The 14,843-nt window shown below is 40.2% G+C and overlaps 1 non-coding gene across 1 annotated transcript; it reads left to right on the forward strand.

Moving 5' to 3' along the window:
* Window positions 1-3,747: 3,747 nt before the first annotated feature.
* Window positions 3,748-3,855, forward strand: LOC112804440 (small nucleolar RNA R71). Its single transcript, XR_003203055.1, has one exon. It is a non-coding gene; the product is annotated as a small nucleolar RNA R71 (small nucleolar RNA).
* Window positions 3,856-14,843: the final 10,988 nt, after the last annotated feature.

Raw genomic sequence — 14,843 nt, forward strand, 5'->3', positions numbered from 1 at the left:
ATAAACATAAGCACTAAAATTCGAAAAAAAAAGGAAAATAAAGAACAAGGAAATTAAAGAACGGGTCCACCTTAGTGATGGCGGCTTGTTCTTCCTCTTGAAGATCCTATGGAGTGCTTGAGCTCCTCAATGTCTCTTCCTTGTCTTTGTTGCTCCTCTCTCATTATTCTTTGATCTTCTCTAATTTCATGGAGGATGATGGAGTGTTCTTGGTGCTCCACCCTTAGTTGTCCCATGTTGGAACTCAATTCTCCTAGGGAGGTGTTTAGTTGCTCCCAATAATTTTGTGGAGGAAAGTGCATCCCTTGAGGCATCTCAGGGATTTGATGATGAGAGGGGTCTCTTGTTTGCTCTATCCTCTTCTTAGTAATGGGCTTGTCCTCATCAATGGGGATGTCTTCCTCTATGTCAACTCCAACTGAATAACAGAGGTGACAAATGAGATGAGGAAAGGCTAACCTTGCCAAGGTAGAGGACTTGTCCGCCACCTTATAGAGTTCTTGGGATATAACCTCATGAACTTCTACTTCTTCTCCAATCATGATGCTATGGATCATGATAGCCCGGTCTATGGTAACTTCAGACCGGTTGCTAGTGGGAATGATTGAGCGTTGGATAAACTCCAACCATCCTCTAGCTACGGGCTTGAGGTCATGCCTTCTCAATTGAACCGGCTTCCCTCTTGAATCTCTCTTCCATTGGGCGCCCTCTTCACATATGACTGTGAGGACTTGGTCCAATCTTTGATCAAAGTTGACCCTTCTAGTGTAAGGATGTTCATCTCCTTGCATCATGGGCAAGTTGAATGCCAACCTTACATTTTCCGGACTAAAATCCAAGTATTTCCCCCGAACCATAGTAAGCCAATTCTTTGGATCCGGGTTCATACTTTGATCATGGTTCTTGGTGATCCATGCATTGGCATAGAACTCTTGAACCATTAAGATTCTGACTTGTTGAATGGGGTTGGTAAGAACTTCCCAACCTCTTCTTCGGATCTCCGGATATTCACTCTTTTTGAGTGAAAAAGGGACCTCGGGGATCACCTTCTTCAAGGCCACAACTTCATAGAAGTGGTCTTGATGCACCCTTGAGATGAATCTCTCCATCTCCCATGACTCGGAGATAGAAGCTTTTGCCTTCCCTTTCCTCTTTCTAGAGGTTTCTCCGGCCTTGGATGCCAAAAATGGTTATGGAAAAACGAAAAGCAATGCTTTTACCACACCAAACTTAAAAGGTTTGCTCGTCCTCGAGCAAAAGAAGAAAGAAGAGAGTAGAAGAAGAAGAAATGAGAAAGAAGGGAATGGCTTTGTGTTCGGTCAAAAAGGGAGAGTAGTGTTTAGGTTGTGTGAAAATGAAGGAGTGAAGATGGGTTTATATAGGAGTGGGGGGGCTCATGGTTTGGTCATGAATGGGTGGGTTTGGGAGGGAAAGTGGTTTGAATTTGAAGGGTGAAGTAGGTGGGGTTTTATGAAGGATAGATGTGAGTGGTGAAGAGAAAGATGGGATTTGATAGGTGAAGGGTTTTTGAGGAAGAGGTGTTGAGGTGATTGGTGAATGGGTGAAGAAGAGAGAGAGTGGTAGGGTAGGTGGGGATCCTGTGGGGTTCACAGATCCTGAGGTGTCAAGGAAAAGTCATCCCTGCACCAAATGTCATGCAAAAATGCGTTTTAGGCCAATTCTGGCGTTAAACGCTGGGCTGGTGCCCATTTCTGGCGTTTAACGCCAAGTGCTTGCCCTTTTCTGGCGTTTAACGCCAGTCTGGTGCCCCTTTCTGGCGTTAAACACCCAGAATGGTGCCAGACTGGGCGTTAAACGCCCATCTGCTAGCCTTACTGGCGTTTAAACGCCAGTAGGTTCTTCCTCCAGGGTGTGCTGTTTTTCTTCCTGTTTTTCTTTCTGTTTTTGCTTTTTCAATTGATTTTGTGACTTCTCATGATCATCAACCTACAGAAAACATAAAATAACAAAATAGAATAGATAAAATATAACAATGGGTTGCCTCCCAACAAGCGCTTCTTTAATGTCAGTAGCTTGACAGAGGACTCTCATGGAGCCTCACAGGTGCTCAGAGCAATGTTGGAACCTCCCAACACCAAACTTAGAGTTTGAATGTGGGGGTTCAACACCAAACTTAGAAGTTGGTTGTGGCCTCCCAACACCAAACTTAGAGTTTGACTATGGGGGCTCTGTTTGACTCTGTTTTGAGAGAAGCTCTTCATGCTTCCTCTCCATGATGACAGAGGGATATCCTTGAGCCTTAAACACAAAAGATTCTTCATTCACTTGAATGATCAATTCTCCTCTATCAACATCAATCACAGCCTTTGCTGTGGCTAGGAAGGGTCTGCCAAGGATGATGGATTCATCCATGCACTTCCCAGTCTCAAGGACTATGAAATCAGCAGGGATGTAATGGTCTTCAACCTTTACCAGAACATCCTCTACAAGTCCATAAGCTTGTTTTCTTGAGTTGTCTGCCATCTCTAGTGAGATTTTTGCAGCTTGCACCTCAAAGATCCCTAGCTTCTCCATTACAGAGAGAGGCATGAGGTTTACACTTGACCCTAGGTCACATAAGGCCTTCTTGAAGGTCATGGTGCCTATGGTACAAGGTATTGAAAACTTCCCAGGATCTTGTCTCTTTTGAGGTAATCTCTGCCTAGACAAGTCATTCAGTTTTTTGGTGAGCAAAGGGGGTTCATCCTCCCAAGTCTCATTTCCAAATAACTTGTCATTTAGCTTCATGATTGCTCTAAGGTATTTAGCAACTTGCTCTTCAGTGACATACTCATCCTCTTCAGAGGAAGAATACTCATCAGAGCTCATGAATGGCAGAAGTAAGTCCAATGGAATCTCTATGGTCTCAGTTTGAGCCTCAGATTCCCATGGTTCCTCATTGGGGAACTCATTGGAGGTCAGTGGACGTCCATTGAGGTCTTCCTCAGTGGCGTTCACTGCCTCTTCCTCCTCTCCAAATTCGGCCATGTTGATGGCTTTGCACTCTCCTTTTGGATTTTCTTCTGTATTGCTTGGAAGAGTACTAGGAGGGAGTTCAGTAATTTTCTTGCTCAGCTGACCTACTTGTCCCTCCAAGTTTCTAATGGAGGACCTTGTTTCAGTCATGAAACTTTGAGTGGTTTTGATTAGATCAGAGACCATGGTTGCTAAGTCAGAGGTGTTCTGCTTAGAACTCTCTGTCTGTTGCTGAGAAGATGATGGAAAAGGCTTGCTATTGCTAAACCTGTTTCTTCCACCATTATTATTGTTGAAACCTTGTTGAGGTCTCTGTTGATCCTTCCATGAAAGATTTGGATGATTTCTCCATGAAGGATTATAGGTGTTTCCATAGGGTTCTCCCATGTAATTCACCTCTTCCATTGAAGGGTTCTCAAGATCATAAGCTTCTTCTTCAGATGAAGCTTCCTTAGTACTGCCTGGTGCATTTTGCATTCCAGACAGACTTTGAGAAATCATATTGACTTGCTGAGTCAATATTTTGTTCTGAGCCAGTATGGCATTCAGAGTATCAATCTCAAGAACTCCTTTCTTCTGATTTGTCCCATTGTTCACAGGATTCCTTTCAGAAGTGTACATGAATTGGTTATTTGCAACCATTTCAATTAGTTCTTGAGCTTCTGTAGGCGTCTTCTTCAGATGAAGAGATCCTCCAGCAGAGCTATCCAAAGACATCTTGGATAGTTCAGAGAGACCGTCATAGAAAATACCTATGATGCTCCATTCAGAAAGCATATCAGTGGGACACTTTCTGATTAATTGTTTGTATCTTTCCCAAGCTTCATAGAGGGATTCTCCTTCCTTCTGTCTGAAGGTTTGGACTTCCACTCTAAGCTTACTCAATTTTTGAGGTGGAAAGAATTTTGCCAAGAAGGCATTGACTAGCTTTTCCCAAGAGTTCAGGCTTTCTTTAGGTTGTGAGTCCAACCATGTCCTAGCTCTGTCTCTTACAGCAAAAGGGAATAGCATAAGTCTATAGACCTCAGGGTCAACCCCATTAGTCTTGACAGTGTCACAGATTTGCAAGAATTCAGCTAAGAACTGATGAGGATCTTCCAATGGAAGTCCATGGAACTTGCAATTCTGTTGCATTAGAGAAACTAATTGAGGCTTAAGCTCAAAGTTGTTTGCTCCAATGGCAGGGATAGAGATGCTTCTCCCATAGAAGTCGGGAGTAGGTGCAGTAAAGTCACCCAGCACCTTCCTTGCATTGTTGGCATTGTTGTTATTTTCGGCTGCCATGTTTTCTTTTTCTTTGAAGATTTCTATTAGGTCCTCTACAGAGAGTTGTGCCTTAGCTTCTCTTAGCTTTCGCTTCAAGGTCCTTTCAGGTTCCGGATCAGCCTCAACAAGAATGCTTTTGTCCTTGCTCCTGCTCATAAGAAAGAGAAGAGAACAAGAAAATGTGGAATCCTCTATGTCACAGTATAGAGATTCCTTGAGGTGTCAGAGGAAAAGAAAAATAGAAGGCAGAAGTAGAAAATTCGAACTTATCAAAGAAGATGGAGTTCGAATTTTGCATTAAGGAATAGTGTTAGTCCATAAATAGAAGGAGGTGAGAAGAAGGGAAGAAATTTTCGAAAATTAAGTAAGAAATTTTGAAAACATTTTGAAAAACACTAATTAATTTTCGAAAACCAAGAGTGGGAAAGAGATCAAGTGATTTTTGAAAAAGATTTTGAAATTAGAAATTAAAAGATATGATTGAAAACTATTTTGAAAAAGATGTGATTAGGAAGATATGATTGATTTTAAAAATATGTGATTGAGAAGATATGATTTGAAAAACATTTTAAAAAAAAGATTTGATTTTGAAAATTAATAACTTGCCTAACAAGAAAAGATATGATTCAAATATTAAACCTTTCTCAACAGAAAAGGCAACATACTTGAAATGTTGAATCAAATCATTAATTGATAGCAAGTATCTTTGAAAAAGGAAAGAAATTGATTTTGAAAACACATGATTGAAAAGATATGATTTGAAAAAGATTTGATTTTGAAAAATTTTGAAAACCTGAAAAAAAATCTGAATTAAAAACAGAATCTTCCCTCTTGTGCCATCCTGGCGTTAAACACCCAGAATGGTGCACATTCTGGCGTTTAACGCCCAAAACTCTACCCTTTTGGGCGTTAAACGCCCAGCCAGGTACCCTGGCTGGCGTTTAAACGCCAGTCTGTCTTCTTCACTGGGCATTTTGAATGCTCAGCTTTTTCTGTGTAATTCCTCTGCTGTATGTTCTGAATCTTCAATTCTCTGTATTATTGACTTGAAAAGACACAAATTAAAAATATTTTTGGATTTTTAATAATCAAAATGCAACTAAATAACAATGCATGCAAGACACCAAACTTAGCAGTTTGTATACTACTGAAAAATGAGAATGCATATGAGACTCATAAACACTCAAGTCAAGAGAATTCAAAGATCAGAGTAAGAAATCATCAAGAATTACTTGAAGATCCTTAAGACGCATGAATGAATGCATGCAATTGACACCAAACTTAAAATGAGACACTAGACTCAAACAAGAAACATACAATATTTTTGGTTTTTATGATTTTGTAAAATTTTTTTTTTGTATTTTTCGAAAATAAAATGGAAAAAGGTATCAAAATTCTTAATGAGAATTCCAGGAATCATGCAATGTTTAGTCTAAGACTCCGGTCCAGGAATTAGACATGGCTTCACAACCAGCCAAGCTTTCAAAGAAAGCTTCGGTCCAAAACACTAGACATGGCCAATGGCCAGCCAAGCCTTAGCAGATCACTGCTCCAATAGCAAGATTGATAGAAATCAACAAGCTCTTGTGATGATAAGTTGAAACCTCGGTCCAATGAAATCAGACATGGCTTCACAGCCAGCTAGACTTCAACAGATCATCATGAAACACTAGAATTCATCTTCAAGAATTCTGAAAAAAATACCTAATCTAAGCAACAAGATGAACCGTTAGTTGTCCAAACTCGAACAATCCCTGGCAACGGCGCCAAAAACTTGGTGCACGAAATTGTGATCATCAATGGCGCCATCAACATGGTACGCTCAATTGTATTCTCACTTCTTTATCACAACTTCGCACAACTAACCAGCAAGTGTACTGGGTCGACCAAGTAATAAACCTTACGCGAGTAAGGGTCGATCCCACAGAGATTGTTGGTATGAAGCAAGCTATGGTCACCTTGTAAATCTTAGTCAGGCAAACTCAAATGGATATGGGTGATATACGAATAAAACATAAAGATAAAGATAGAGATACTTATGCAATTCATTGGTGGGAATTTCAGATAAGGGTATGAAGATGCTTGGTCCCTTCCGTCTCTCTGCTTTCCTACTGTCTTCATCCAATCCTTCTTACTCCTTTCCATGGCAAGCTTATGCAAGGGTTTCACCATTGTTAGTGGCTACTGATGACAAGTCATCATATACCCATTTTTCAAGCTAATTTCACTTGTTTTGTTAGTCTTTATGCACTTTCTTGCATCTTAAGTAAGTGATTTGGAGTGAAAATGCATAACTTCTTTAAATCAAACAATCACCATGAAATTAATGTTAATTCATGAGGTTTAAGCTAATTTTAATTGAATTTTAATTGATTTATAAGCCTTATGAATTTAGTGATACTTGGAGTGGTTGTTTTGGTTTATTTCAGGTGAAGAAAAGAATAAAAGAGAAAAAGCGTGGCCTAAGAAAGCGTGACCCGAGGAGAAGGAAGCGTGGTCAAAGGAAGGAAAAGTGTGCCGCATACAATGGGGGAGGCAAGCATTGCCCTCCACAAGGGCACACTGCCCTCTAGGAGGGCAACATAAGGGAACAAGGCAAAGAAGGCAACTCTGCCCTGCCCACTACAAAGGCAGAGCACAAATTTGTGCCTTGGAATCAAGAAGAAGAAAATGTTGCCCTGCCCTCCACAAGGGCAGTATCGGGCTCACCAAGGAAGAAAATCAAAGGAAAAATGCCTATGATGCTTGCCACAAGAGTTGAACACGGGACCATGAGGAAGCAAGGAACTAAGTTCCATTACCGTGCCAAGAAACCAAGGAAAATGAATGAGCGTATGTTTCTGCCCGGATTCGAACGCGGGACTTCATTTTGGAAACACTGCCCTGCCCTCCACGAGGGCAGGGCAGCATTTTGTTGGTGCATGAATCTGGTGCACCAAGGGACATTTCTGGCGCACCAAATCACTATCCTGGCAGCACCAGCGCGCACCACAGCACGATCCTGGCAGCACCATATTTTTCCTGCCCTGCCCTCCGCACGGGCAGGGCAGCGTTCTGCGCACCAGACCGCACCAAGCAAGCACCAACACGCACCAAATCCTGCCCTGCCCTCCGCAAGGGCAGGGCAGCCTCCTGGAAGCAAACTATTTTGGGCCAAAAATTGAATTAAAAATCCAATTTAATTCATTTCTTCACCAAATCAAAAGCCCATCCAAATCCCAAAATCCAAGAATAGAAAGTGTATAAATAGAAGCTAGTTTGATGTAATTAGGACCTTTTGCTTTGCTTTTGAATTTTGCACTTTCTTTGAGCTTTGAATTTTATTTTTGCACTTTGGAACTTCTCTTGGTGTCTTCACTGAGATTTCAGAGAATTGGGGAGGAGAATTGATCTCTCTTCTTCCTCATTCTTGCTTGGGTCTTTTTAATTTCCTTATTTTGATTCTTGGGTGTTAAGAATTGAGGAAATTCTGTCTCAATCTCCACTCAAGAACTCTTTAATTTCTTTTCTGCATAATTGAATCCATTCACATTCTCTTTACTGTTTCTTCTTCAATTTCTTGTCAATTGCTTTGAGAACTTGGATCTAGGAAGGTAATTGAGATCTAGGCTCTGCTACCTAGTCTCTTGAACCCTGAGATCCCAATTTACTTTTGGTTCTTCTGTGAACCCTGCTGCACTTTACTTTCAATTTCCGTTTGAATTCTCATTGCTTCCAATTCAATTTCTGCTCTATTAATTGTGGTAATTCGATTTATCTTTGTTTAGATTCTGCAATCCCAGTCCTCAAATCCCTTTTATATTCAAGCAATTTACATTCCTGGCCATTTAAGTTACTGCAACTTACATTTCTTGCACTTTAAGTTTCAGTCATTTAATTTCTTGTCCTTTAAGATTCAGTTTATTTTACTTTCCTGTTCTTTAATTTACTGCAATTTCCCCTCTCCCTTTACATTTCAAGCAATTTAGCTTCTGTTAAATACAACCCACTCAACCAACATTTGATTCGCTTGACTAAATCAACCACTAAACTAAAATTGCTCAATCCTTCAATCCCTGTGGGATCGACCTCACTCATGTGAGTTATTATTACTTGATGCGACCCGGTACACTTGCCGGTGAGTTTTGTGTTGGATCGTTTTTCACACATCAAGTTTTTGGCGCCGTTGCCAGGGATTGAAATAGATTGACAATGATTAAGTGAAGTGGAGGTCTAGATCAAGCACTTTTTCTTTTCTGTTATTCTAATTTTTACTAACACACTAACTGTTTGAATTTTTGCTTAAACTAACTAAAACTTCATTCTAACTATAGATTAAAGTTTCATTGGTTTTCTGGATCTGTGTGTTTATTGTTGTGTGTTTGTATGTCAGGTACAGGAAGATCTTCCCCTGTCCTCTCTGAAATTGACCAAAGAACTCTTCGAAGAATAAGAAGAGCTGAAAGAGGGAAGAACGTTATTGGAGAGGAAGAATCTGAGGAGGAATTCCAAGAAATGGAAGGAGATCTCAATCAACCAGGAGAAGGAGCCAACAATAACCAACAACAACGAAGAGTCTTAGCTTCATACACATTTGCAAATGCTAGACACTGTGGAAGTAGCATTCTTCCTCCTAATGTCAATGCAAACAATTTTGAACTAAAGCCACAACTCATCACTTTGGTTCAAAATAATTTTTCTTTTGGAGGAGGGCCTTTGGAAGATCCAAATCAACATTTGTCTACCTTCTTGAGAATCTGTGACACGGTGAAAACCAATGGTGTGCCTCCTGACAGCTACAAGTTGTTGCTCTTTCCATTTTCTCTCAGAGATAAAGCCACTCAATGGCTAGAGACCTTTCCAAAAGAAAGCATCAACACTTGGGATGACTTGGTAAGCAAGTTTCTTGCCAAATTTTATCCCCCTCAAAGGATCCTAAGATTGAAGACTGAGGTACAGACATTCACTCAAATGGAGGCTGAAAACTTATATGAAGCATGGGAAAGATATAAGGCACTATTGAGGAAATGTCCACCAGAGATGTTCACTGAGTGGGACAAGTTACAGAACTTCTATGAGGGACTCACTCTTAAAGCCCAAGAAGCACTTGATCATTCAGCTGGAGGCTCTTTGCAACTCATGAAAACTACAGAGGAAGCTCAAAACCTCATTGACATGGTGGCCAATAACCAATATTTCTTTGCTCATCAAAGACAACGCCAGCCATCACAAAGAAGAGGAGTAATGGAGTTGGAAGGAGTGGACTCAATTCTAGCTCAAAACAAGATAATGCAGCAGCAGATTCAACAACAGTTTGAATAAATGGCCAAAAGAATTAATGGCTTGCAAGTTGCATCAGTGAGTGCCACAAGCCAACCACCAACTACTTGGGTGCAAAGTGAAGAAACTCAAGAGGAGCAACAGCAAGAGCAAGTCCAATACATGCACAACCAAAATCCTGGAACAAATGAAGTCTATGGTGATACTTACAATCCATCTTGGAAGAACCATCCCAACCTCAGATGGGGGACAACCATAATCAAAACCAACAACCATGGCAAAGAAACACAAGTCAGAATAATTGGAACAGCACAAACCACAACCCCAGCCAAACACTAACCAAAATACATACAGAAAACCACAAAATAATTACCCCAACTCTAACCATTATCCACCTAATAACCACCCAACAAATCAAACCACTTATCATCATCCATCAACACCCCAAAACCAACCAATTTCACAAGAATCTCAGAGGATCACTAATCTAGAGCTGCTCATGGAGAAAATGATGAAGAACCAAGAATTGACAACAAAGAACCAAGAAGCTTCCATGAAGAACTTAGAAAGGCAAATTGGGCAAATCTCCAAACAAATTTCTGTTGAAAAACCATCAAGTTCACTACCTAGTGACACCATTCCCAACCCAAAGGAAGAATGCAAGGTCGTGCAACTAAGAAGTGGAAAAGTGTTATTGGATGGTAACCAAGGAGCAACCAAGAACAATAACAATGAGCCAACAAAGAATGATGAAGCCATCAACAAGGACATGTTAAACAAGAATGTCCCAGAAAAACTCACAGAGGAAGACAACAAACCACAGAATTTGAAGAAAGGAAAGCAAATCATGGAAGAACCAACTCCAAGACAACATCAAGTGGAGAAGAGCTCAACACCACCACTACCATATCCACAAAGATTTCACAAAGAGACAAAGGACCAGCATTTCCACAAATTTCTTGAGACTTTCAAGAAGCTGGAAATTAACATACCTTTAGCTGAGGCATTGGAGCAAATGCCTCTATATGCCAAGTTCTTGAAAGAGCTCATCAACAAGAAAAGAGATTGGAATGAGAAGGAAACGGTGATGCTTAGTGAGGAATGTAGCGCCGTGCTCCAAAAAGGAATCCCACCAAAGCTTAAGGATCCAGGGAGTTTTGTAGTGTCATGCACTATAGGCAAACTATCCTTGGACAAAGCTCTCTGTGATCTTGGAGCTAGTATCAACTTAATGCCCTTGTCCATGATGAAGAAGCTTGCCATAGAAGAGCTCAAACCCACCAGGATGTCACTAGTCATGGCCGACAGATCAATCAAGACACCAAATAGAATTGTGGAAAATTTGTTAGTAAAGGTTGGAGAGTTTATCTTCCCTGCGGACTTTGTAATCCTAGATACCGACGAGGAAGGCAACAATTCAATCATCTTGGGCAGACCATTTCTAGCAACCGCAAGAGCCATTATAGATGTGGAAAAAGGAGAAATGATTTTCAGAGTACACAATGAGCAAATGATCATAAATGTTTTTAAATCAATGCAACACCCTCCTGAGCAGGAAGATCATTTGAGGGTGGATATGATAGAGAGCCTGGTGGAAGAAATATTAGACATTGATCAGCATGAGCAAGAAAGAGACAATCAAGAAACAATAGAGGAACATGTAGCTGAGGCTTCCATAGACAAAGAGGTGGAACCAAGCAAGAAAGAAGGGGTGCCAAAACAAGAACTGAAGCCATTACCTTCTCATCTCAAATATGCATTTCTTGGCACTTCAGAGAGCTTTCCAGTGATCATCAATTCGTCATTGACAAAGAAAGACGAAGGATAGCTTCTTGATGTTCTCAGAGCTCACAAGGATGCCTTAGGATGGACCATTGATGACCTAAAAGGCATCAGCCCTACAGTATGCATGCATAAGATTCTTTTGGAGGACAAGTCCAAAGCAGTAATTCAACCTCAGAGAAGACTAAATCCTACAATGAAGGAAGTCGTCCAGAAGGAAGTAATGAAATTATGGAATGCAGGAATCATATATCCTATTTCCGATAGCTCATGGATAAGCCCAGTCCAAGTGGTACCAAAGAAAGGGGGAATGACAGTCATTATCAATGAGAGGAGTGAACTCATTCCCACCAGAACTGTGACAGGGTGGAGGATGTGTATTGACTATAGAAGGTTAAATGATGCCACACGCAAAGATCACTTCCCACTTCCTTTCATTGACCAAATGCTTGAAAGGTTGGCTGGCCATGCTTATTATTGCTTCTTGGATGGCTATTCTGGGTATAATCAGATAGTGGTAGATCCAAAGGACCAAGAAAAGACTTCATTCACATGCCCAGTTGGAGTTTTTGCCTATAGAAGAATGCCATTTGGATTATGCAATGCCCCAGCCACTTTTCAAAGGTGTATGCTCTCCATTTTCTCAGATATGGTTGAAAATTTTTTGGAGGTTTTCATGGATGACTTCTCTGTTTTTGGTGATAATTTCAATACTTGCCTAAACCATCTAACTCTTGTCTTGAAACGGTGCCAAGAAACTAATTTGGTTTTGAACTGGGAGAAGTGCCATTTCATGGTGCCTGAGGGGATTGTTCTTGGTCATAAAGTTTCAAGAAAAGGGATAGAGGTTGACAAGGCAAAAGTGGAAATAATAGAAAAATTCCCTCCACCAACTAATGTGAAATCTGTTAAAAGCTTCTTGGGGCATGCAGGATTTTATAGAAGGTTTATCAAAGATTTTTCTAAAATAGCCAAACCTTTGAGTAACCTTTTAATGATTGATAAACCTTTTGTTTTTGATGAAAATTGCCAGCATGCTTTTGAAACTTTAAAACATAAACTCACAACAGCACCAATTATCACACCCCCGGATTAGAACTTACCGTTTGAACTCATGTGTGATGCAAGTGATATTGCAATTGGTGCTGTACTTGGACAGAAGAAGGGAAATTTGCATCATGTCATATATTATGCAAGTAAAGTATTGAATGAAGCTCAAAAAAATTACACTACAACAGAGAAGGAATTGTTAGCTGTAGTCTATGCATTTGATAAGTTTAGATCGTACTTGATAGGATCTAAAATTGTGGTTTATACTGATCATGCTGCTCTCAAGTATTTGATGTCAAAGCAGGATGCTAAACCAAGACTTATCAGGTGGATTCTACTCCTACAAGAATTTGACATTGAGGTAAAGGACAGGAAGGGCACCGAAAATCTAGTTGCTGATCATTTGTCAAGGCTGCCATCAGAAACAATTCAAAAGGCCTCATTACCTGTGAATGAAAGCTTCCCAGATGAACATCTTATGCTGATCCAACAAACACCATGGTTCGCTGATATAGCAAACTACAAAGTAGGGAGAAAGATACCTCAAGAATTCACTAAGCAACAAGTGAAGAAATTAATCAATGAAGAAAAGAAGTTCTTGTGGGATGAACCCTATCTGTTCAGAAGGTGCTCTGATGGAATAATCAGGAGATGTATTCCTGAAAGTGAAATAAAAGATATATTATGGCATTACCATGGCTCAGCTTATGGTGGACACTTTGGTCCAGAAAGAACAGCAGCAAAGATATTACAAAGTGGTTTCTATTGGCCAACCATCTTCAAAGATGCCAGGGAGTTTGTCCACCAATGTAATGAATGCCAGAGAGTAGGAGGACTAACAAGAAGGAACGAGATGCCACAGAACTTCATTTTGGAAGTAGAATTGTTTGATCTATGGGGCATTGATTTCATGGGACCCTTTCCCCCTTCTTATTCATTTAGATATATCTTGGTAGCAGTGGAGTATGTTTCAAAATGGGTGGAAGCCATAGCCACAACTACCTGTGATGCACAAATTGTCCTTCAATTCCTAAAGAAGCACATCTTTACTAGATATGGAGTACCCAAGAGTCTCATCAGTGATGGTGGTGGTCATTTTTGTAACAAACAAATGGAGAAACTTCTCCACAAATATGGAGTTATTCATAAGGTAGCCACACCATATCACCCTCAAACTAATGGGCAGGCAGAATTAGCAAACAGGGAACTGAAGAAGATCCTAGAAAAAACAGTCGGTAGCACAAGAAAGGATTGGGCTAGGAAGTTGGAAGATGCACTTTGGGCATACAGAACAGCTTTCAAAACTCCTATTGGGAAGTCCCCATTTCAGCTGTTATATGGCAAATCTTGTCATCTCCCTGTAGAGCTTGAGCACAAAGCCTTTTGGGCCACTAAACTTCTAAATTTGGATTCTGAAGCAGCAGGAGAGAAAAGGTTGTTGCAGCTGAATGAGCTAGATGAGTTTAGGCTAGAAGCCTATGAAAATACCAAGATATACAAGGAAAAAGCTAAGAGATGGCATGACAGGAAGATTTTGAAGAAAGAATTCAAACCTGGACAACAAGTACTCTTGTATAACTCACGGCTCAAGATATTCCCTGGCAAGCTTAAGTCTAAGTGGACTGGTCCATACTTGGTGACTAAGGTTTTCCCTTATGGGAGTATTGAATTGCTAGATGAAGCAACAAAGAGTCGGTTTACAGCAAATGGTCATAGAGCAAAACTGTACCTAGGGGGGCAATGGAACAAAGAAAAGGAGGTCCAGAACCTAAATCCCCTTGAAGCAAAAATAGAAGATGTCAAGCTAGTGACAATAAAGAGCGCTTGTTGGGAGGCAACCCAACCTGAGGTAGTTTTCTTTCATAGCTTTTTCAATAAAAATGTTGAATAATTGATATGGATTGCAAGGAGCTAAGTTTGGTGTTGCACACCAAAACAATTTAAGGGAGAATGAAAGATTCTAAGTTTGGTGTTCCACCAAAAATATCATTTAAAAACACATTCTCACCTCTTGCATGACGCTAGCTCCAAGCAACCAAACACATTATTCAACTGTTTAATTGCTTTCTAGTTTTAATTTCATTAACCTTTAGCAAGGACACAAGGTTTCACATATGGTTAAAATGGTTGCATAAGAGGCAGTGGCAAACAATTAAATTTGGTGTTCCCACACCAAAGTAAATCCAGGAGCCACACTATGCATACTAACCAAGTACTTAAGGGCTTGAGAAGCAAGCAACTTTGAGAATTATGCAGGACATGAGTCAACAACTGAAGACATTATGCATCTTAACTCAAAGAGAACACAACAGAAGGAAGAATCAAAGGGCTGCAACTTCAAAGGTTGTATCTAAACTTAATCCTTGCTGCTGTGAAGTGTTTTGAATCTGGAAACCATTGTATGTCCTGCTAAAGTGTTTATCTAGATTGCAAGTGAAATTGTTTGTTAAAAATGTTAAATCTGCAGTCATCCATCACTTAGATTTAAATTTTGTTTTGTTGCCCATATG

The sequence above is a fragment of the Arachis hypogaea genome, chromosome 5 (assembly GCF_003086295.3).
Source record: "Arachis hypogaea cultivar Tifrunner chromosome 5, arahy.Tifrunner.gnm2.J5K5, whole genome shotgun sequence".
NCBI lineage: Eukaryota > Viridiplantae > Streptophyta > Magnoliopsida > Fabales > Fabaceae > Arachis > Arachis hypogaea.